At 43.6% G+C, this 25,320-nt stretch overlaps 1 protein-coding gene across 2 annotated transcripts in view; it reads right to left on the reverse strand.

The window, feature by feature from the left end:
• The window catches only part of cimap1b (ciliary microtubule associated protein 1B), a 62,943-nt gene that overhangs the window by 28,619 nt on the left and 9,004 nt on the right, over positions 1–25,320 (reverse strand). Inside the window, exon 1 of one of the 2 annotated variants that reach the window (XM_073066912.1) lies at positions 24,107–24,204. The exons of the other annotated variant lie outside the window; for it this stretch is intronic. The gene's annotated coding sequence lies outside the window, so the exon portion shown is untranslated. Of the gene's footprint in view, positions 1–24,106; positions 24,205–25,320 lie in introns of those variants that run through there. 2 annotated transcript variants of the gene reach the window in all.

Here is a 25,320-nt window from a genome sequence, read left to right on the forward strand (position 1 = left end):
CTGACAACCCAGTATCGACCTAGGCACTGGCAATGACAATGGCAAAACTAGCTCCTAGACTACGACTGCAGCAGGTGGTGAGGGAACCAACAAAAGGGAAAAACACACTTGACATTATTCTCACCAACCTGCCTGCCACAGAAGCATTTGTACATGATAGCATTGGTAGAAGTGACCACTGCACAGTATTTGTGGAGACTAAATCCCATCTCTATATTGAAGAAACCCTCCATTGCGTTGTGTGGCACTGCCACCATCTTTGAACAGATCTAGCAGCCCAAGACAGGACATCTATGAGGCACTGTGCATCATCAGCAGCAGTAGAATTGTACTCAACTACAATCTGTAACCTCATGGCCCAGCATATACCCCACTCTAACATTACCACCAGGCCAAGGGATCAACCCTGGTTCAATGAAGAGTGCAGGAGGGCATGCCAAAAACAACACCAGGGATACCTCAATATGAGGCGTCACCCTGTTGAAGCCACAATACAGGACTACTTGCATACTGAACACCATAAGCAGCAAGTAAGAGACAAAGCTAAGTGGTCCCACAGCCAACGGATCAGATCTAAGCTCTGTAGTCCTGTCACGTCCAGCCTTGAATGGTGGTGGACAATCAAACAATTCACTGGAGGAGGAGGCTCAACAAATATCCCCATCCTCAATGATAGAGGAGCCCAGCACACCTGTGCAAAAGATAAGGCTGAGGTTTTTGCAACAATCTTCAGTCAGAAGTGCTGAGTAGATGATCCAGATCGGCCTCCTCCAGAGGTCCTCAGTATCCCAGATTTCAGTATGTGGCAAATCTGATTCACTCCATGTGATATCAAGAAACGGCTGAAATCACTGGATACTGTGAAGACTATAGGCCCAGACAAAATCCTGGCAATAGTCCTGAAGACTTGTGCTCCAGAACTTGCCACGCCAGTAGCCAATCTGTTCCAGTACAGCTGCAACTCCGGCATCTACCCAGCAAAGTGGAAAATTGCCCATGTATGTCCCATACACAAGAAACAGGACAAGCCCAACCCAGCCAATTACCACCCTATCAGCTCTCTCAATCACCAGCAAAGTAATGGAAGGGGTCATCAATAATGCTATCATGCAGCACCTGCTTGGCAATAACCTGCTTACAGATGCCCATTTTGGGTTCCATCAAGACCACTCAGCTCCTGACCTCATCACTTCCTTGGTCCAAACATGCACCAAAGAACTAAATACCAGAGGTAAGGTGAGAGCGATCAAGGCAGCATTTGACTGAGTGTGGCACCAAGGTACCCTAGCTAAAATGAAGTCAATGAGAATTAGGGGAAACCCCTCCGCTGGTTGGAATCATACCTGACACTAAGGAAGATGGCTGTGGTGGTTGGAGGTCAATCATCTCACCCTCAGGACATCATTGCAGGAGTTCCTTAGGGAAATTTCCTAGGTCCAACCATCTTCAGCTTCTTCAATGACTTTCCTTCTGTCATAAGGTCAGAAGTGGGGATGTTCGCAGATGACTGCACAATGCTCCGCACAATTCATGACTCCTTAGATAGTGAAGCAGTTCATATCCAAGTGCAGCAGGACCTGGACAATATCCAGCTTGGGCTGACAAGTGACAAGTACCGACTAGAGATGGGGCAGTGTTGGATCTCCTGTTAGGGAATGCGATAGGTCAGCTGACAGATGTATGTGTTGGGGAGCACTTCGGGTCCAGTGATCACAATAGCATTAGCTTCAATATAATTATGGAGAAGGACAGGTCTGGACCTAGAGTTGAGATTTTTGATTGGAGAAAGGCTAACTTTGAGGAGATGCGCAGGGATTTAGAGAGAGTGGAATGGGTCAAGTTGTTTTATGGGAAGGATGTAATAGAGAAATGGAGGTCATTTAAGGGTGAAATTATGAGGGTACAGAATCTTTATGTTCCTGTTCGGTTGAAAGGAAAGGTTAAAGGTTTGAAAGCGCCATGGTTTTCAAGGGATATTAGAAACTTGGTTCGAAAAAAGAGGGATGTCTACAATAGATATAGGCAGCATGGAGTAAAGGAATTGCTCAAGGAATATAAAGAATGTAAAAGGAAACTTAAGAAAGAGATTAGAAAAGCTAAAAGAAGTTACGAGTTTGGTTTGGCAAATAAGGTGGAAGTAAATCCGAAAGGCTTCTACAGTTATATTAAAAGCAAGAGGATAGTGAGGGATAAAATTGGTCCCTTAGAGAATCAGGGTGGTCAGCTATGTGTGGAGCCGAGGGAGATGGGAGAGATTTTGAACGATTTCTTCTCTTCGGTATTCACTAAGGAGAAGGATATTGAATGGTGTAAGGTGTGGGAAACAAGTAAGGAAGTTATGGAACCTATGACAATTAAAGAGGTGGAAGTACTGGCGCTTTTAAGAAATTTAAAAGTGGATAAATCTCCGGGTCCTGACCGGATATTCCCCAGGACCTTGAGGGAAGTTTGTGTAGAGATAGCAGGAGCTCTGACAGAGATCTTTCAGATGTCATTAGAAACAGGGATTGTGCCGGAGGATTGGCGTATTGCTCATGTGGTTCCATTGTTTAAAAAGGGTTCTAGAAGTAAGCCTGGCAATTATAGACCTGTCAGTTTGACATCAGTGGTGGGTAAATTAATGGAAAGTATTCTTAGAGATAGTATTTATAATTATCTGGATAGACAGGATCTGATTAGGAGTAGCCAGCATGGATTTGTGCGTGGAAGGTCATGTTTGACAAACCTTATTGAATTTTTTGAAGTAGTTACGAGGAATGTTGACGAGGGTAAGGCAGTGGATGTAGTCTATATGGACTTCAGCAAGGCCTTTGACAAAGTTCCACATGGAAGGTTAGTTAAGAAGGTTCAGTCGTTAGGTATTAATGCTGGAGTAATAAAATGGATTCAACAGTGGCTAGATGGGAGATGCCAGAGAGTAGTGGTGGATAATTGTTTATCGGGATGGAGGCCGGTGACTAGCGGGGTGCCTCAGGGATCTGTTTTGGGCCCAATGTTGTTTGTAATATACATAAATGATCTGGATGATGGGGTGGTAAATTGGATTAGTAAGTATGCTGATGATACTAAGGTAGGAGGTGTTGTGGAAAACCTTTGTGGGTTTTCAAAGCTTGCAGGGAGATTTATGCCGGTTAGAAGAATGGGCTGAACGTTGGCAGATGGAGTTTAATGCTGAGAAGTGTGAGGTTCTACATTTTGGCAGGAATAATCCAAATAGAACATACAGGGTAAATGGTAGGGCATTGAGGAATGCAGTGGAACAGAGAGATCTAGGAATAACAGTGCATAGTTCCCTGAAGGTGGAGTCTCATGTAGATAGGGTGGTGAAGAAGGCTTTTGGAACGCTGGCCTTTATAAATCAGAGCATTGAGTACAGAAGTTGGGATGTAATGTTAAAATTGTACAAGGCATTGGTAAGGCCAAATTTGGAATATTGTGTACAGTTCTGGTCACCGAATTATAGGAAAGATATCAATAAATTAGAGAGAGTGCAGAGACGATTTACTAGGATGTTACCTGGGTTTCAGCACTTAAGTTACAGAGAAAGGTTGAACAAGTTAGGTCTCTATTCATTGGAGCGTAGAAGGTTGAGGGGGGATTTGATCGAGGTATTTAAAATGTTGAGAGGGATAGATAGAGTTGACGTGAATAGGCTGTTTCCATTGAGAGTAGGGGAGATTCAAACGAGAGGACATGATTTGAGAGTTAGGGGGCAAAAGTTTAAGGGAAACACGAGGGGGTATTTCTTTACTCAGAGAGTGATAGCTGTGTGGAATGAGCTTCCTGTAGAAGTAGTAGAGGCCAGTTCAGTTGTGTCATTTAAGGTAAAATTGGATAGGTATATGGATAGGAAAGGAGTGGAGGGTTATGGGCTGAGTGCGGGTAGGTGGGACTAGGTGAGATTAAGAGTTCGGCACGGACTAGGAGGGCCGGAATGGCCTGTTTCCGTGCTGTGATTGTTATATGGTTATATGGTTATACAAGTAACAAGTAAATTTCGAGTCACACAAATGCCAGATAATGACCACCTCCAACAAGCGAGGCTCTAACCACTGTCCCTTTACATACAGTGGCATCAGCAGCAGTTCAATGTAATACATAGTATAGGAGAAAAAATAAGTAAATCAATTACAGTATATGTATATTGGAGATTAAAATCATGCAAAAACAGAATGAGTATATATATTGAAAAAGTGAGGTGTAGTGTTCATGCATTCAATGTCCATTTAGGAATCAGGTGGCAGAGGAGAAGAAGCTGTTCCTGAATCGCTGAGTGTGTGCCTTCAGACTTCTGTACCAACTACCTGATGGTAACAGTGAGAAAGGGGCATGCCCTGGTGGACACTGCCTTTCTGAGACACCGCTCCTTGGAGTTGTCCTGGGTACTTCTTAGCCTAGTACCCAAGATGGAGCTGACTAGATTTACAACCCTGTGCAGCTTCTTTTGGTCCTGTGCTGTAGCCCCCATCTCCCTTCTCCCACATACCAGACAGTGATGCAGCCTGTCAGAATGCTCTCCACAGTACATCTATAGAAGTTTCTGAGTGTATTTGTTGACATACAAAATCTCTTCAAACTCCTAATGAAGTATAGTCACTACCTTGCCATCTTTATAGCTGCATCGATGTGTTGGGACCAGGTTAGATCTTCAGAGATTTTGATACCCAGGAACTTGAAACTGCCTACTCTCTCCACTTCTGATCCCCCTATGAGGATTGGTATGTGTTCCTTTGTCTTACCCTTCCTGAAGTCCACAATCAGCTCTTTCATCTTACTGATGTTGAGTGCAAGGTTGTTGCTGCGACCACTTCACCAGTTGGCATAGCTCGCCCCTGTACGCCCTCTCCACCACCAACCACCAACAATGGTTGTATCAACAAATTTATAGATGGTATTTAAGTGTCGGCACAACATTGTGGACTGAAGGGCCTGTATTGTGCTGTACTATTCTATGTTCTATGTTCTAAGCTATGTGTAGCCACACAGTCATGGGTATAGAGAGAGTAGAACTGTAGACTAAACAACAGTGTTGATCATCAGCGTGGAGCAGATATTATCATCAATCCACACAGATTGTGATTATCAACATCCTGAGGGTTACCATTGACAGGTCTAGCTACATAAACACCGTAACTACCAGAGCAGGTCAAAGGCTAGGAATCCTGCAATGTGTAACTCACCTCCTGACTCCCCAAAGCCTGTCCACCATCTACAAGGCTCAGGTCAGGAGTGTAATGGAATACTCGCCACTCACCTAGATGAGTGCAGCTCCATCAACACTCAAGAAACTTGACACCATCCAGCCCAAGGCAGCCCACTTGATTGGTACCCCTTCCACAAGCATCCAATTCCTCCACCATCGACGAACAGTTGCAGCAGTGTGTACTATCCACAAGATGATTTGCACCAACACACCCAAGTTCCTAAGGCAGCACCTTCCAGATCTACAACCACTACCATCTAGAAGGACAAGAACAGCAGATACCTAAGAACACCAGCACTTGGAAATCTCCCTCCAAATCATTCACTATTCTGACTCAGAAACATATCACTGTTCCTTCATTGTCGCTGGGTTAAAATCATGGAATTCCTTCCCTCAGCACTGTGGGTGTACCTACACCTCAGGGACGGCAGCAGTTCAAGAAGGCAGCTCATCACCACCTTCTCGAGGGTAACTGGGGATGGGCAATAAATGCTGGCTTAGTTGGCAATGCCCACAACCTGTAAATAAATAATGTAAAATAAAAATAAAATGTTAGGAATATTTGCTTGTTGAATTATGTCATTTGTCCCACTGTAGCTTTTTTGGTAACCCCACCATGGTTTTTTCCAGCAACGCACACAAAATGCTGGTGGAACACAGCAGGCCAGGCAGCATCTATAGGAAGAAGTACAGTCGACGTTTCAGGCCGAGACCCTTCGTCAGGATTAACTGAAAGAAGAAATAGTAAGAGATTTGAAAGTGGGAGGGGAGGGAGAGATCCAAAATGATAGGAGAAGGCAGGAGAGGGAGGGATGAAGCTAAGAGCTGGAAAGTTGATTGGCAAAAGGGAGAAACAGCTGGAGAAGGGAGAGGATCATGGGATGGGAGGCCTAGGGAGAAAGAAAGGGGGAGAGGAGCACCAGAGGGAGATGGAGAGCAGGCAAGGAGTGGTTGTGAGAGGGACAGAGAGAGAAAAGAAGAAAAAAGGGGAAAATAATAAATAAATACATACCTACCTAGATAGATAGATAGAGGATGGGGTAAGCCTCCAACCTGATGGCCTGAACATTGGTTTCTCTAACTTCCGTTAATGCCCCCCTCCCCTTTTTACCCCATCCCTGATTTATTCATTGTTCCCCCCCTTTTCTCTCTCTTTTTTCTCTCTGTCCCTCTCACAATCACTCCTTGCCTGCTCTCCATCTCCCTCTAGTGCACCCCGCCCCCTTTCCCTGAGCCTCCTGTCCCATGATCCTTTCCCTTCTCCAGCTGTGTATCCCTTTTGCCAATCAACTTTCCAGCTCTTAGCTTTATCCCTCCCCCTCCTGTCTTCTCTTATCATTTCGGTTCACCCCCTCCCCTCCCACTTTCAAATCTCTTACTATTTCTTCTTTCAGTTAGCCCTGACAAAGGGTCTCGGCCCAAAACATCAACTGTACTTCTTCCTATAGATGCTGCCTGGCCTGCTGCGTTACACCAGCATTTTGTGTGTGTTGCTTGAATTTCCAGCATCTGCAGATTTTCTCATCGTGCATGGTTTTTCCAATGGCTTTAGTTGATTTGAGGTTGCATGTTTTAATGAAATCCAAGGATCATGATATGCTTGAGAGTCTGTTGGTTTATCAGTATGTTAAGGAAAAGTATTGTGATATGTCAACAATTTTTACAGATGGATCAAAAGACAATTTACCAGAGAAAGTCCGTGTGGCTGTTTTTGTATCTAAATTACAGGCAACAATAAAGAAACATCTTACTATTTATCAGTGTATACTACAGAACTGGTTGCCATCATTTTGGGCTTACAGTGGATGGAGGAAATCCATCCTTGCAAAGTTGTAATTTGCTCAGATTTGTTTTCGGTTTTACTACTACTACTACGTCAACTCAGGCCTAGGGGTCTGGCGCTGGGCAAATGCAAGTTTCAGCTTTAACCAGTCTTAAAAAAGGTCATTCTAGCAGGAGGTCAGATTTATTGCTGGAAGCTCTTCAAACTTTATTTCACATCCAAAGTATTGGCCTACATGTCTCTTCATATGGGTTCCTGCACATAGAGGTGTTGTGGGGAATGAGCGGTTTGTTTGTTCAGCCAAAAATGCTATTAAAAGTTCATCTATGGATACAGAACTTCCACAAAGAAATCAGAAGCTAAGGGGTTGGTGGGGCTAAGAATTAGGGGATTATAACAAGACTTGGGGGTTAATGGGCATAAGGGGAGACATCTTTACTGAATACATAAAGCTGTTGGATTGATGGGAAAAGGGGATAAGACAAGGGATTATATTGACTCCACAGCATTGGGCATACTATGCTTAATTATTCTTTATATCTTGTTGGAAAACATCACTCTGGGGTGTGTAGGTTTGTCACCATTATGAAACAGTTGAACATATTATTTTACAATGTAAAGCAAATAAGGTTGAAAGAAAGCAAATACAGGCTGCACTACTAGCTTGGTCGATTGACAGTTTTCTTTTTTTTTGTAATTTATTTTTTTATTGAAGTTCATCATCAAACAAACATTTCCATAAGATGTATTTCAGACATTATATATATAGGAGGAGTACACATGGAAATCTTTTCTGTGTAATGGATTTGTTCAGTGACTTTTATGAATACTGCATTGGGTTGAAAGAAACCCAATTTAATAATATCATATAATCATATATATCACAAATCTCCACAAAGTATTTATCTGAGGTATACACTCATAGAAAAGAGTGGAAAGAAAAAAACAAGCAAAAGGAAAGAACTATGTACAAGTAGGGAGTGGGGTTTTTTTTTTACAACAGATTCATTGATTTGTGAGAATAAAATCAGGCCTATGAGGCATTATGTAGTTAAACCATTTTTCCCAGTATGAATCAAATTGTTCCAAATTGGATAAAATTCTCTTATGTTTGATTGGATTTAATAGCCCATAGACATTAAAAGAAATGAATTTTACCTTGTCCTTAGCCATCTGTATTTATCTGTCAATGTACCATTGAAATTAGAATAAAACTTAATCGATCTACTCCCTGAACAAATAAGAACCAAGAAACGCAAATAACAACAAAAATGGCAACGAACGTGTGATTCCAAGGCTGCGGTCTCTAGTAGATGACCCTGCGTTGAGCTAGAGGAAATGTCTAACTGTGGGGGATAACCCCTCCTACTTGTGAGTTGAGGGCCCCCAATGCAGTATTCATAAAAGTCAGTGAACAAATCCATTACACAGAAAAGATTTCCCTGTGTACTCCTCATATATACATATATATATATATATACATACATACACACATACACACACACACACACACATATTCTCATTTTGGTGGGGAAAAAGGAGTAAGTGAGAGAATAAAGAATAACAACTAAGTAATATAAAATCCACATTATAATAAGTATTTCTCGAGATAGGTATATCACCGTGTACTTTTGCTTCCGTTTAGCTTCTCAACATTTTTAAAGTTAGCCAAACCTTAAGACTCTTCTGAATGGGATGAGGACTGTCTTTGGGGAAACTCCCGGTCTCTTCCTGATATACTTCTCTCGGCCTCCTCCCGTCTCCTGCCTTCTCGATTCTCGCACTATTTCCCATGTGGAGCTGGATAATTCCTCAGTCAGGCTTTCCCTCATTTTGGTGACGCTAACGGGCAACCCTCTGGCCTTCATGTAGTCACCTCTTCCACCGTCTGGTACAACCGCATCCCATTGTCATAAAACACTCGAAGTTTAGCAGGGTACGGAGTTTGAAATCTAATCTTGTTTTGATTTAGTACTCGCTTTACTTCAGAGTATTCTTTGCGTTTCTGCAGGACCGCGGGGGCGGGGGGGGGGGGGTAATCTTGGTCGAAATATGTTAATTTATCATCGTAAAACACTCTCTTCTTACCCCAGGCCCTTTGTAGAATCTGCGCCTTGGTGCTGTACTGCAGGAATTTAATTATAATTGAGCGTGGCTTTCTATCCTGAGTAGGTTTTGGAACGAACGAGCAGTGGGCTCTCTTGACTTCCAGCTCCATAACCGAGGGAAGATCCGCAGTAACTTTTCGACAAACTCCGTCATAGACAAGCCCTCCACTCCTTCGGGAACGTTGTAGATTCTGATATTTTACCACCATGATCTTCCTTCCAGGTCAAGCAGTTTACCTTCTTGGTGAACGCGATCTTCCACCTTCTCAATGCGAGTCTTTGCCACCGCTATTTTTTGATTAACGCTGGCGAGCTCTGACTTAATATCACAGAGCTGCTGCTTTATATCTTTCTGGCCCTCCATTATTTCTTTCAGGATTTCGAAGATATTCGCCACTTCGCCTGAACGAGGCCCAGCAGCCACCTCGCTCGCACGCGGTCGGGTCGGAGAGCCGCTCGCTGCACTTCTCTCGGACGTCGGCTCCGCAATGCCGCTTTTTTTTATTTCCATTTCTTCTCCCCATTCTTGCCCCTCTTTTCAGTTCAAATATTTTTCAAACAATATTATATTTGATGGGATAACAGGGCTTAATACGCATTTTTCCGGAGGAGCTTGTGAACTTAAGCTGCCATTCTCGACAATGATGTCACTGGAACCCCCTGACAGTTTTCATTTAAAAACTTTACTAAGTTATGGAAGTGATGTTAATTTAATTCACAATATTGTCTTTCATTATTTAAAACCTATATGGCTTTTTGGGGTAATTTATCTTTCATTTGATAAAGAACCAGCAGGGATTTTATTTCCCAATTCTCTACACAACATTTCAGTCTAGTTGGTGGCGGCAATGCACCTTTAAGTTGGACTGCCAACCACCATTAAAAGTCAGAAGAAGAGGGCGCTCAATCGTAAGCCCTATTGGTGATATCGTTTAGCATTTATTTTATGCTCAGTTCTCAATCTGATTTGATACCATGTTTCAATTCTTGCTTCAGATACTCCAAAATTTGGCTCCAAACCATCCTCATCAAAGGCTCTCATCACAGTATGATTGAGCCAGTATGGATCCAGTGGGGTATCGGAGTCTTTCATCCTCTGTGGCTAACCACAGCAAGAAAATTTCCAGACAGAGCCTGGAGATTCATGACCTCCAGGCAGCTGGTTGTCAACTTTCACAAGAAGGAAGTTAGAGTCACTTGGAGTGCCAGAAGGTCGCTCTACAGAACCAGTATATCCCCGGATAGGTTTGATGGTAAACCAAGTTCTTGCCACAGCTTCCTCATCCAATGCTCATTAATGTTTGAACTCATGTCTTTCCAGTTCCCTTCAAAACATAGAAAGATGACTTTCATTATCTCTCTTCAGACTGGAAGAACCTTGGCCTGAGCCACCACGCATTGGAATGCAGGTCAGAGAATTCAGAGGAATTCTTGACTGCCATGAGGAAGATGTTCCATCACTCCACCCGAGCCACCTGATGAAGATTTGACATAGCGGATGGTCAGTGGCTGACTACGCAATTGAATTTCGAACCTTGGCCCAAGAGTGGCTGGAACAGGGAGACCTATACCGTCACAACTCCGAAATGAACCGAAGGATCCCCTCACCCTGGGAAAGCCAGCTGAGAACTTAGAGGCTCTGGTTGACCAGTCCACATTCGTCTTGATAATTGCCTGGCAGAGTGAGAGTGGGACTACTTCAGAGTCAGAACAGCTGGTCTGAGCCTGGTCTGAGCCAACACATTGCAGTTCTGCTCCCCAACCTCATACCATGACCAGCCCGTCTCCTGCTCAAGATCCAGTAAGACCCATGCAGGTCGGCTGCACTAGACTCCGCTGATGAGAGACCCTGTCATCGGAGTCAAGGTAGCTGCTTTTACTGCAGGAAAGCAGGTAACCTGTGGGCCGAATGTCCCAGGCTGCAACTGTTGGGAGAGCTACTAAGACCATCCAGCTTTGGGAGGATTGTGATGGTAACAGCCATTACTCCCAATCCCACAGATTCTAATGGCAGAATTCACCTGGGGTAAGAACTTGAGGCAGGTGAATGCTTTTGTAGATATTGAGGTAGCAGGTATATAACCATATAACAATTACAGCATGGAAACAGGACATCTCGGCCCTTCTAGTCCATGCCGAACGCTTACTCTCACCTAGTCCCACCTACCTGCACTTAGCCCATAACCCTCCATTCTTTTCCTGTCCATATACCTATCCAATTTTTTTTTAAATGACAAAATTGAACCTGCCTCTACCACTTCTACTGGAAGCTCATTCCACACAGCTACCACTCTCTGAGTAAAGAAGTTCCCCCTTGTGTTACCCTTAAACTTTTGCCCCTTAACTCTCAACTCATGTCTTGTTTGAATCTCCCCTACTCTCAATGGAAAAAGCCTATCCACGTCAACTCTATCTATCCCCCTCATAATTTTAAATACCCCTATCAAGTCCTCTCTCAACCTTCTACGCTCCAAAGAATAAAGACCTAACTTGTTCAACCTTTCTCTGTAACTTAGGTGCTGAAACCCAGGTAACATTCTAGTGAATCTCCTCTGTTCTCTCTCTAATTTGTTGACATCTTTCCTATAATTCCTATAATGTTGGGCCCTTGAAGAATGAGTCGGGTGAAATTGTTATGGGAAACAGAGAAATGGCAGAAGAATTCAATAAGTACTTTAGATCTGTCTTCACTAGGGAAGACACAAGCAATCTCCCAGATGTATGGATGGGCCAAGGACATTGGGTAACAGAGGAAATGAAACAGATTGACATTAGGAAGGAAACGGTGATGGGACTGATGGGACTGAAGGCTGACAAATCCCCAGGTCCAGATGGTACTAAAGGAGGTGGCCCTGGAAATTGCAGATGCATTGGTAATCATTTTCTAATGTTCCTTAGATTCAGGATCAGTTCCTGAGGATTGGAGAATGGCTAATGTTATCCCACTTTTTAAGAAAGGAGGGAGGGAGAAAACAGAGAACTATCGTCCTGTCAGCCTAACATCAGTAGTGGGGAAGATGCTAGAGTCCATTATTAAAGATGAAATTGTGGCATATCTAGATAGCAGTGATAGGATTGGGCCGAGCCAGCATGGATTTACCAAGGGCAAATCATGCCTGACTAATCTATTGCAGTTTTTCGAGGATGTAACCAGGAAGTTAGACAAGGGAGATCCAGTGGATGTAGTGTACTTTGATTTTCAGAAGGCATTTGATAAGGTCCCACATAGGAGATTAGTGGGTAAAATCAGAGCTCATGGCATTGGGGGGAAGATATTGACATGGATAGAAAATTGGTTGGCAGATAGAAAGCAAAGGGTAACGGTGAATGGGTGTTTCTCGGAATGGCAGGTGGTGACTAGTGGGGTGCCACAGGGCTCGGTATTGGGACCACAGCTGTTTACGATTTACATCAACGATTTAGATGAAGGCATTGAGAATAACATCAGCAAGTTTGCTGATGATACTAAGCTGGGTGGCAGTGTGACATGTGATGAGAATTCAGGGTGACTTGGATAGGCTGATTGAGTGGGCAGATAGTTGGCAGATGATGTTTAATGTGAATAAGTGTGAGGTTATCCACTTTGGGAGTAAGAACAGGAAGGCAGATTATTATCTGAATGGTGTAGAGTTAGGTAAGGGAGAAATACAAAGATCTAGGAGTTCTTGTTCATCAGTCACTGAAGGTGAATGAGCAAGTGCAGCAGGCAGTGAAGAAGGCTAATGGAATGTTGGCCTTTATTACAAAGGGAATTGAGTACAAGAGCAAGGAAATCCTTTTGCATTTGTACAGGGCCCTGGTGAGACCACACCTGGAGTATTGTGTACAGTTTTGGTCTCCAGGGTTAAGGAAGGACATCCTGGCTGTAGAGGAAGTGCAGCATAGATTCACAAGGTTAATTCCTGGGATGTCTGGACTGTCTTACGCAAAGAGGTTAGAGAGACTGGGCTTGTACACGTGGACTTAAGGAGATTGAGAGGGGATCTGATTGCAACATATAAGATTATTAAGGGATTGGTCAAGATAGAGGCAGGAAATATGTTCCAGATGCTGGGAGAGTCCAGTACCAGAGGGCATGGTTTGAGAATAAGGGGTAGGTCATTTAGGACAGAGTTAAGGAAAAACTTCTTCTCCCAGAGAGTTGTGGGGGTCTGGAATGCACTGCCTCGGAAGGCAGTGGAGGCCAATTCTCTGGATGCTTTCAAGAAGGAGCTAGATAGGTATCTTATGGATAGGGGAATCAAGGGATAGGGGGACAAGGCAGGAACCGGGTATTGATAGTAGATGATCAGCCATGATCTCAGAATGGCGGTGCCGGCTCAAAGGGCCGAATGGTCTACTTCTGCACCTATTGTCTAATTCGGTGACCAGAACTGTACACAATACTCCAAATTTGACCTCACCAATGCCTTGTACAATTTTTTAGATTTAGATAATTTTTTAAGATTTAGGAAATGCCCATCAGTCTGACATACCACTACGAGAGCTGAGCCAGTCCATGCCCGCTACTGTCTTGGACGGCTGGCCACTAGGCTCTCGGTAGATCCAGCAATAGACTGTGGTTTTATAGATGAGGATAGGGGTTCATGTGGAAAATATTAGTGTCTATATTATTGGCTCTTTGTTCATACCCTGATTCTTGGGTACCCTTGGCTGTCCCAGCGTAACCCATCCTTGGACTGAAAGGAGGGAAGAATTATTGCTTGGTCCAGTCATTGTATGAGGGTTTGTTGGTGGCATGGTGATCTAACACCTAGACTCTCCTGTGACAACCAACCAATAAGGGTGCAGCCTTCAGTATGAGGTAACTTGAAACCTTCTGGAGACCTAGTCCTGCCCTCAAGGATTGTCAAGCCAGTTCCGGCCAATGGGACTGTGCGCATCCAACCACTGTCTAGTTGAGACTGCCTGACAACTAGAGAGGGAATCTCTAGGTCAGGAAAGGACCAAGGAGATGCCTGAGCAATTAAGCTTAAGGAATCCAGCTGCCAGATGTCAAAAAAGGAAAAGACTCCTTTATGTAGATCCTTGAAGCCTATTCCCGGGATGGTGGGGGGGGGGGGGGGTGGAGGATCATCTGTAATGCCTTGCTGACATCGCCTAAGGATACAGACAGGGACTCTGATTTGGTCACCGTTTCTATGAACAAACTTTGTGAGCTTAGAGAGAGGACTCTGTCAAATCACTCTTGCCACCGAAGAGGCCTCAGGAGTCATCCTTGGAGGAAAGTCCAGAGGAGATAGCAACACCCATACCAGTTGATATCCCTTCCATCTACAAGGATTTGGAGGAGGTCTTGGAAAGGCCTCGACTCTTTCAGCACACCAACCCTGCAATTGTGCTACAGACCTGTTGCTTGGTGCTTGCCCTATGCAGGGTTGATTGTACGCACTCTCAAGCCCAATGAAAAGCACATGGAGGAGTATATAAAGGAAGCTCTAGACATGGGCTTCATTCAGCCCGCCGATGCAGGCTTCATCTTCATACAAAAGAAAGATGGGAGTCTGTGGCCACGCATTGACTATAGGGGATTTAAACCAATTAATGGACAATAATCATTACCTCCTTCCACTCTCAAATATGGCCTTTGAGATGCTCCAAAGAACAACAGTATTCACAAAACTAGACCTATATAGTGCATACAACCTGGTCCATATAAAGGAAGGTGATGAGTGGAAAACTGCATTCAATACACTCATGGGGCATTATGAGTATCTGGTTATGCTCTGCAGCCTTGCCAACACTCCACCAGTTTCCAAGCCTTTATAAATTACATGCTCTGGGATGCTCTCTGTAAGTATACCTTTGTCTACTTGGATGATATCCTTATCTTCTTGAAGTCCATGGAGGAGCACATCACTCACATTAGGACCATTTAAAGAGACTTTTAAACTATGGACTTTATTTCAAGTTGGAGAAATCTGAGTTTCACGTGACGACTGTTTCATTTTTGGGTTTCATCGTCTTGGATGGCAATCTCAAGAAGGACCCTACCAAGACCCAGGCAGTCAAAGTCTGGCCATCATCATCCAGCATTAAACAAGTCCAATGATTCATGGGGTTTACAAACTTCTACTGGAAGTTCATCAGAAAAAAACAGGTTGGTGGCAGCTCTGCTGATGACACTAGCTCAGAAATCCACAGGCCCTTTTGTCTGGACTACTGAAGCAGAGGGTGCTTTTGCAGTGTTTAAACAGTGGTTCACACCAGCTCCCACCTTGGATTCTCCTAATCCAAACCTTTCCATCATCGTGGAGGTGGATGCCTCAGACAATGGAATGGGTGCTATTTTGTCTTAACGATCACCTTCAGATGGTAAATTGCACCCGTGTGCATTCTTCTCCAGGCAGCTATTCCTGGCAGGGGTGAACTATGACATCAGGAATCGGGAACTTCTTGCAGTTAAGTTAGCTTTGGAGCAATGGCATCACTGGCTAGAGGGGGCCAAGAACCTTTTTATCATTTGGATTGAACACGGGAACCTAGCTTATATCCAGAAGGCCAAGAGGCTGAATTCCAGTCAGGCCAGGTGGTCTTTGTTCTTTAATCGCTTTAATTTCACCCTGACCTACCAACTGGGGTAAAAGAACTAGAAGCCTGATGCCTTGTCCCATCAGTTTGATGAACCAGAATGAGAGGAACAGCCAACCACCATTTTGCCCCAAACCAGGGTGGTAGTGCCAATTCATTAGGGAAATCGATATTCTTGTTCGCAAGGCCCAAGTGCAAGAGGAGGTTCCTAAGAATGGTCCTCTGAGTCGGCTGTTCATCTCACTTCCATTGGTCCCAGGTGCTCCAATGGGGACATTCATTGAGACTCACTGCTCACCCTGGGATTGCCAAGACCCTCAGGTTTATCACGAGGAGGTATTGGTGGCCCAGAATGATGAAGGAAGTTTGGCAGTGCATGCAGGCATGCAAGGTGTGCATCTTGAACACGGAGCCCTGTACGTGACCTCAAGAGCTCCTCCATCCCGTACCTGTTCCAGAAAGACCATGGGCACACATCTCCATAGACTTTGTCACATGTCTTCCTTCATCCAAGGGGAAGACAATCATTATGACAATTGGCAACCAGTTTTCAAAAGCCTGCAAGTTCATTGCCTTGGAGAAGCTACCATCTATGGTGGAGGTGGCAGAAATTGTTCTAGACTAGGTCTTGTGGATCCACAGATACCCAGTGGACATTATCTCAGTTTGTGGTCCAAAATTTGCATCACATTTCTGGAGGAAGTTCTGTAAGCTGATAGGGGCAACAACAAGCCTTTCCTCTGGGTTTCACCTGCAGTCCAATGGCTGCTTTGAGTGGATCAACCAAGATTTAGAACTTACCTTAAGATGTCTAGCATCAGAAAGATCTGATGAGCGGTGTGACTATTTGATGTGGGCAGAGGTTGTCCGCAACACCTTACAGCATTCAGCTCCCAGGATGTCACCATTCAAGTGTGAGTTTGGTTATCCTCCACCTCTCTTTCTGGAACAAGAGGCCGAGGTTGGGATCCCTGCGGCTGAAGATCTCATCCAACGCTGCAAGTAAAGATGGATTAGGGAAAGAGATTTTGCTGGCCTCAACCCGGAAGACGGAGATCAAGCCAAACCAAAGGAGAAGACAGGGACCCACTACCCAAGGGAAGTCAAAGACAGTATAAAAATAAAAGAGAAGAAGTAAAACATAGCAAAGATGAGGGGGAAGCCAGGGGATTGGGAAACTTTTAAGGAGCAATAGAAGATAACTAAAAAGGCAATATGGGGAGAAAAGATGAGGTACGAAGGTAAGCTAGCCAAGAATATAAGGGAGGAGAGTAAAAGCTTCTTTAGGTATGTGAAGAGGAAAAAATTAATTAAGACCAAAGTTGGGCCCTTAAAGGCAGAAATGTGTGAATTTATTATGGGGAACAAGGAAATGGCAGACGAGTTGAACAGGTACTTTGGATCTGTCTTCACTAGGGAAGACACAAACAATCTCCCAGATGTAATAGTGGCTAGGGTAATGGGGGAACTGAAGGAAATTCACATTAGGCAGAAAATAGTGTTGGGTAGACTGCTGGGACTGAAGGCTGATAAATCCCCAGGGCCTGATGGTCTGCATCCCAGGGTACTTAATGAGGTTGGTCTAGAAATCATGGACGCATTGGTAATCATTTTCCAATGTTCTATACATTCAGGATCAGTTCCTGAGGATTGGAGGATAGCTAATGTTATCCCACTTTTTAAGAAAGGAGGAAGAGAGAAAACAGGGAATTATAGACCAGTTAGCCTGACATCAGTGGTGGGGAAGATGCTGGAGTCAATTATGAAAAATGAAATAGCGGCACATTTGGATAGCAGTAACAAGATTGGTCCGAGTCATCATGGATTTACAAAGGGGAAATCATGCTTGACTAATCTTCTGGAATTTTTTGAGGATGTAACTATGAAAATGGACAAGGGAGAGCCAGTGAATGTAGTGTATCTGGACTTTCAGAAAGCCTTTGTTAAGGTCCCACATAGGAGATTAGTGGGCAAAATTAGAGCACATGGTACTGGGAGTAGGGTACTGACATGGATAGAAAATTGGTTGGCAGACAGGAAACAAAGAGTAGGGATTAACGGGTCCTTTTCAGAATGGCAGTCGGTGACTAGTGGGGTACAGCAAGGCTCGGTGCTGGGACTGCAGCTATTTACAATATACATTAAGAATTTAGATGAAGGGATTAAAAGTAACATTAGCAAATTTGCCGATGACACAAAGCTGGGTGGCAGTGTGAAATGTGAGGAGGATGTTAGGATAATGCAGGGTGACTTGGACAGGTTGGGTGAGTGGGCAGATGCATGGCAGATGCAATTTAATGTGGATAAATCTGAGGTTATCCACTTTGGTGACAAGAACAGGAAGGCAGATTACTATCTGAATGGTGTCAAGGTAGGAAAAGGGGAAGTACAACAAGATCTAGGTGTCCTTGTTCATCAGTCACTGAAAGTAAGCATGCAGGTACAGCAGGCAGTGAAGAAAGCTAATGGCATGTTGGCCTTCATAACAAGGGGAGTTGAGTATAGGAGCAAAGAGGTCCTTCTGCAGTTGTACAGGGCCCTGGTGAGACCACACCTGGAGTATTGTGTTCAGTTTTGGTCTCCAAATTTGAGGAAGGACATTCTTGCTATTGAGGGAGTGCAGCGTAGGTTCACGAGGTTAATTCCCGGGATGGCGGGACTGTCATATCTTGAAAGATTAGAGTGACTGGGATTGTATACACTGGAATTCAGAAGGATGAGAGGGGATCTGATTGACACATATAAGATTATTAAGGGATTGGGCACGTTAGAGGCAGGAAACATGTTCCCGATGTTGGGGGAGTCCAGAACCAGAGGCCACAGTTTAAGAATAAGGGGTAGGCCATTTAGAACAGAGTTGAGGAAAAACTTTTTCACCCAGAGAGTTGTGGATCTATGGAATGCTCTACCTCAGAAGGCAGTGGAGGCCAATTCTCTGGATGCTTTCAAGAAAGAGTTAGACAGAGCTCTTTAAGATAGCAGAGTCAAGGGATATGGGGAGAAGGCAGGTACGGGGTAATGATTGTGGATGATCAGCCATGATCAGATTGAATGGCGGTGCTGTCTCGAAGGGCCAAAGTGCCTACTCCTGCACCTATTGTCTATTATCTATTGTCTATTTACAGCCTAAGCAACAGGTCTAGCTATTCACTTGCGATTTGCCTCTCCAGGTGGAGTATAGAAAGTTGGCGCCCAAGTTTATTTGACGCTTCAAAGTCCTGAGAAAAGCAAACCTGGTGGCTTACACCTTGCAGTTCCCCAAGACCCTGAAGGTCAATCCCACCTTCCACATCTCTAAATTTAAACCTATCTGCACCAGCCCCTTAGTCCTACCACCATCAGCCCCACCACCAGCCCAGTTTGTCGAGGAGAACAGGTATTCACAATGAGCAGACTTTTTGACTCATGTACTGTTCAGGGTGTCCGGAAATACCTTGTGGACTGGGTAGGATTCGGACCTGAGGAGAGATGCTGGGTACCTAAAAGAGTCATTTTGGTTCCTACACTCATCATGACTACCATCACCAATTCTCCAGGCAGCCAGGGATGTCAGGAGTTGGATGTAGGGGAGTGGGGTCCTGTTACAAGATGCTCCCAACCGCAACAGCTTCCAGGATTTAGACGCTCTCAGTCTCTGGCGTATGAATAGCTGGTGTGGCCTCTTTAAGGATTCAGGATGGTTCCATAAATTGGCAATCATGTTTTAGGCACCAAGAATTGAGTATTTAAAGAGCATCTGAACTGAGGTTCAGTGCTCAATTGTAAGCTCAACTACTGATATTGTCTAGTTTTCGTTTGGTGCTCAGACCTTGATCCAGTTTGATACCATGTCTCAATCCTTGCATTGGATACTCCAGCATTTGGGTCCAAACCATTCTTGTCAAGATGACCTTTCATCAGATCATTATCCCAAATGGGTTTCCTGCTTTTCCAGCTCTTCTAAAAGAACATCTTTGAAATCTTTGAATTCACATTTGAATTCACAAACTGCAGAGATTGCTGGAATACTCAACAAGCTAATTCAATAGAAGGAAAATCATCACCTCAAATGAAGCTGAATCTGAGATATTCCTCATCAACTTACTTGAGCCCCAAAGAGCAACAAATACATCATAATTGCAGCAAGCATTTGCAAAATGATGAAGAGTGAGAGGAATGTTTCAACTCCTTATTGCAATGATAGCTGAACCCCACAGGTCCAAATCACAGATACAGTAATATGAAGAGTCCATCAGTTGTGGTATTGAAAAGCCTTTCTTCTTTGCAACTTTGTTGAGTTCTTGTCAGAGCTTCCAGATATAAACTGATTTGTGGATTAACTGATGAGAGAATTAAATCAAATTTAATTTCAATACTCTCCTGACATAAGCCTTGTTGACTATGGACAGGCTCTGAGAAATTAGCAGTTGAGTTATTCACCTCAGAATTCTAAACGTCTGATCTGCTTTTTAAGCCACTTGTGTACATGGATACTCCAGCTCAGCCGCTAGTTTACAGTAATGCTGTGATATTGATAGTGGGGGAGTTCAATGACAGGAATGCAATTGAATCTCAATGGGTGAAAGCCTGATTTTCTCGTCAGATATTGTCACTGCCTGGCACTTGTGTGGCATGAATGTTCCTCATCAACTATCATCCTGGTTGTTGTCCAGTTCTTGCTGCAATTGGTTGTGGACTACTTCATTATCTGAGGAGTCATGAATGGTGCTGAACCTGTGCAATCATCAGTGAACATACATACCTCTGACATTATGATTGAGGATGTCTTTGTGCAAGGTATGATTCCAACCACCATAAGGGTTTCCTCCTGATTTCCACTGACTCCCCTTTAGTCAAGGCTCCTTGATCAAATTTTGCCTTGATATCAAGGGCAGTACTCTCATGTCACCACTGTAATTCAGTCTTTTTGTCCATGTTTGGACTAAGGCCATAACGAGGAGCTGAACTTCTGCAGAACCAAAACTGAGCTTCTTTTTACTAAAAAAGTGTTACTAGATATCATTGAGTACTATGTCTGATGATTCTGACAAAAGTACTAAAGAGTAAAGTTCAAAGTAAATATTAAATTTTGTTATCAAAGTACATACATGTTTGTATATATCACCATATCCAACCCTGAGATTCATTTTCTTGTAGGCATACTCAAGGTATCTATAGAATAACAACTATAACAGAATCAGTGACAGACCACCTAACTTGGGTGTTCAACCAGTGCGCAGAAGACAACAAACTGCAAATACAAAAAGAAGAAATTATCAATAATAAATAATTAAACAATAAATTTTGAGAATAAAAGAGACAGCTCTTGAAAGTGAGTCAGTTAGTTATGGGAACATTTCAATGATGGGCAAGTGAAGTTATCCCCTTTTGTTCAAGAGCCTGATGATTGTTCTTGAACCTGGTGGTGTGAGGCCTTAGGCTCCTATACCTTCTTCCTGAAGGCAGCAGTGAAAAGAGAGCATGTCCTGGGTGGTGGGGGTTCCTGATGAAGGATACTGTTTTCCTGTGACAGCATTTTATGTAGATGTGCTCAATGGTTGCATGGGCTTTACCCATGAAGGGCTGGACTGTGTCCACTACTTTTTGTAGGATTTTCAGGGCTGTGATGCAGCCAGTCAATATGCTCTCCACTACACATCTACAGAAGTTTGTCGAAGTTTTAGATGTCATCCTGAATCTCCACAAATTCCTAAGGAAGTAGTGGTGCTGCTGTGTTTTCTTTGTAATTGTATTTCATTAATGTAGGAGTGTAACCTATTTATTACAAACCACAGCCAGTTTGTTATGTATTGAAAGCCAAGGTGGAACTGGAATTGGATATTGGAGAAACATGGGTTTTGATGAAGGTGGAGTACAGTGATTTTGCTGCATCACTTGTGATAGCTGCAAAAACCAAAGCAAATAAACAATTTGACTTTCTGGTGATTACAAGGTCACATGTAATCAAGTGGTCAAGGTCAAAGTCAAATGCTGCCAAAGCCTTATACTAAGCTGGTGAAGAAGATTGTTTACAACATTGGATTCATCTGATGTGTAATCACAACTGAAGCTTGATCAGAAAAGCCAACAAGAAACAAAGGACAGTTAATTAGAATGTTGACACAACCAATAAAGCATGTTGCAATAAAACAAAATGCCCCTTTCCTATTAAACTAATTGGGCATGTTTTCTGTATTTAGACCGTTAGACATAGGAGCAGAAATAGGCCATTTGGTCCATCGAGTTTGCTCAGCCATTCATTCATGGCTGATCATTTTTTCTCCTCCTCAGCTCCACGCCCCAACCTTCTCCCTGTACCCGTTGATGCTGTGGCCAGTCAAGAACTTATCAATCTCTGCTTTAAATACACCCAACGACCTGGCCTCCAGAACTGACTGTGGTAACAAATTCCACAAATTCATCACCCTCTGGCTAAAGAAATTTCTCCACATCTGTTTTAAATGGATGCTTCTCTATCCTGAGGCTGTTCTCTCTCGTCCTAAACTTCCCCACTAAGGGAAACTCCACATGTACACTGTCTATGCCTGTCAACATTTGAAAAGTTTCAATGAGACACCCCACATCCTTCTAAATTCCAGTGAGTACAGAACCAGAATCATCAAACATTCCCTATATGATAGTCCTTTCATCCATTGAACCTCCTCCGAACCCTCTCAAGTCAAGTCAAGTCACTTTTATTGTCATTTCGACCATAACTGCTGGTACAGTACATAGTAAAAATGAGACAGCCTTTTTCAGGACCATGGTGTTACATGACACATTACAAAAACTAGACTGAACTACGTAAAAAAAAGCAACACAGAGAAAAAAAACACACAACTACACTAGACTACAGACCTACCCAGGACTGCATAAAGTGCACAAAAGAGTGGAGGCATTACAAGAAACAATAAACAGGACAATAGGGCAAGATGTCAGACCAGGCACTGGGTATTGAGGAGTCTGAGAGCTTGGGGGAAGAAACTGTTACATAGTCTGGTCGTGAGAGCCCGAATGCTTCAGTGCCTTTTCCCAGATGGCAGGAGGGAGAAGAGATTGTATGAAGGGTGCATGGGGTCCTTCATAATGCTGTTTGCTTTGCGGATGCAGTGTGTGGTGTAAATGTCCGTGATGGCGGGAAGAGAGACCCCGATGATCTTCTCAGCTGACCTCACTATCCACTGCAGGGTCTTGCGATCCGAGATGGTGCAATTTCCGAACCAGGCAGTGATGCAGTTGCTCAGGATGCTCTCAATACAACCCCTGTAGAATGTGATGAGTATGGGGGGTGGAAGATGGACTTTCCTCAGCCTTCGCAGGAAGTAGAGACGCTGCTGGGCTTTCTTTGCTATGGACCTGGTGTTGAGGGACCAGGTGAGATTCTCCACCAGGTGAACACCAAGAAATCTGGTGCTCTTAACAATCTCTACCGAGGAGCCATCGATGTTCAACGGGGAGTGGTTGCTCCATGCCCTCTTGAAGTCAACAACCATCTCCAATGCCAGCACATCTTTTCTTAGATAGGGAGCCAGAACTTCTCACAATACTCAAGGTGAGGCATCACCAGTGCCTTATAAAGCCAGCATCACATCCATGCTCTTATATTCTAGACCTCTTAAAATGAATGCATTTTAAGAGGCTACACTTGGGAGTTCTGTGTATAGATTTGGTCACCATGTTATAGGAAAGGCCTAGTTAAACTAGAAAAAGTCCAGAATGGAGTGTCATAGTAGTGTAGTAGTTAGCGCATCAGTTTATATTATTAGCATTCACCAATTGGGGTTCAATTCCTGCTGCTGTATGTAAGGAGTTTGTATATTCTCACTGTGATTGGGTGGTTTTCCTCCAGGTACTTCAGTTTCCTCTCATGTTCCAAAGATATATGGCGAGGTTTAGTGAGTTGTGGGCATGCAATGTTGGCAAGAGAAGTGTGGTGACACTTGCAGGCTTCTCCTTCTTCTTCTTCATAGCCCATCCCCCTTACTGGAGTAGCTTGCCAAAGCCCTCTGTCCTGGGCCAGTCTTTCAATGTGTCCCCAGGTACAGCCCATCTCTGAAGATCCTTCTTCTCCCAGGGATGAGGTATTTGGGGCTTCTATTGGTGTTTCTGTAGAACTGGATTTTTATAGGATGGGATTGCTAGTGCCTTGCTCAACTCTGCTCCTTTTGCAGCTGGGCTTGGGACCATCCATGGCAGAGTTACATGTGGGGTTCTCCCAACATAATCCTTGGATCATGTTGGTCATTCACACAAATGACACACTTCACTGTATGTTTCAATATTTCAATGTAATGTACATGTGACAAAGGACTGGTATCCATGCTGTAGTGCTCTATGACGCTATGTTTAATCTCCCTCCATTAACCTCACCCAAATGTTGTGTTGAAGGAGTCACCTGTTTCTGAAGTAAGACTGATTGTCAGTCAATGTAAAACATGAATGCATCTATAAGAACTTCCCTCCACTCAAATCTCCCGCACCCTCCCCATACCCAAGACTTACCAATTTATTGGTAGCTCCTTCTGGCAGTCAATCGGTTTGCATTATTCTTTCACCCTGATTGAAATTAATATTATGTCTCAGTAATTTCTCTGTCCTTGGGTGCTTTTGGCTATGAATGAAACCATGTGAACTCCTAATCAGCGGCTCATATTTACAGGAGCTTTGCCCTTTGAGTCAGGATCAGAATTTGATAAATACAGTCTAACTTTCCCGAAAGTGGAATTGTTGCTTCTTTCTATTACTGTGACAGAAGAGTCAGCCTTCAATTCTGCTGCCAGTGAAGAATATAACAGTTAGTGCCTCTGAGGTGTGCTTCCCACAAGTATACAGGCAGGACAATCTCTGTTGGTTCTCTTGATCACAATGTGAAACAGGAAAAGAAAAAAATGTATAAGAATAAAGGAGGCTTTTAGACCAACAAAAGTTTTACTTTTTGATAAATCTCAACCCCTATCCATTTCCTCTTCCTCTCCACATAACCCTAATCCTACCTATCAACCTATTCTTCATATTCATCAATCCCCCTTTCTCATAGATCTTTAAATATCACAAACTCATTATCACCCTCTATCCCTAATGTCATGTTTCCCTTACACCAATTCATCCTGCCAACTTACCTTCTCAGCATATTCTATATCTCAACATTCCTTCACCACTGCTGAGGCCTAAAAGTACACTTGTTGATTGACTTTGGTGGACACTGCTGGGTAGCTGGGTGACCCAGTCTTTGTAAAGTAATGGCACTGCAAAGACCATGGTAAACTTACTTTAGCATTGTAAGTGGAGCATCCAGTATGGAACACAGAAGCAGAGAATGAAGAACTACCTCAGTGTTGAAGAATACATAAGCTGATGACACTCATCTAATCCTTGCCACCACTCTATAAATCCTCCCAGATTCTCAATTCATCATCCTCCCCCACCTACCCACCTTCTGGTTTCACCTATCACTTGCCAACTTGCACGCTTACCTACACCCCTCCCCACACACACACTTCTTATTCTTCCTCATTTCTTTTCCATCCTGATGAAGAGTTTTAGCCTGAATTGTCAACTCTTTATTCCTCTCCATAGATGATGCTTGATCTGCTGAGTTCCTCCAACATTTTGTATTTGTTGTTCTGGATTTCTAGCATCTGCAGAATCTCTCGAGTTTCCTCTTTCAGTCCTTCCACTCTTTAAATTGTTGGACTGTCTATCCAACATTCTGAGCA

The sequence above is a fragment of the Hemitrygon akajei genome, chromosome 14, assembly GCF_048418815.1.
Source record: "Hemitrygon akajei chromosome 14, sHemAka1.3, whole genome shotgun sequence".
Lineage (NCBI taxonomy): Eukaryota > Metazoa > Chordata > Chondrichthyes > Myliobatiformes > Dasyatidae > Hemitrygon > Hemitrygon akajei.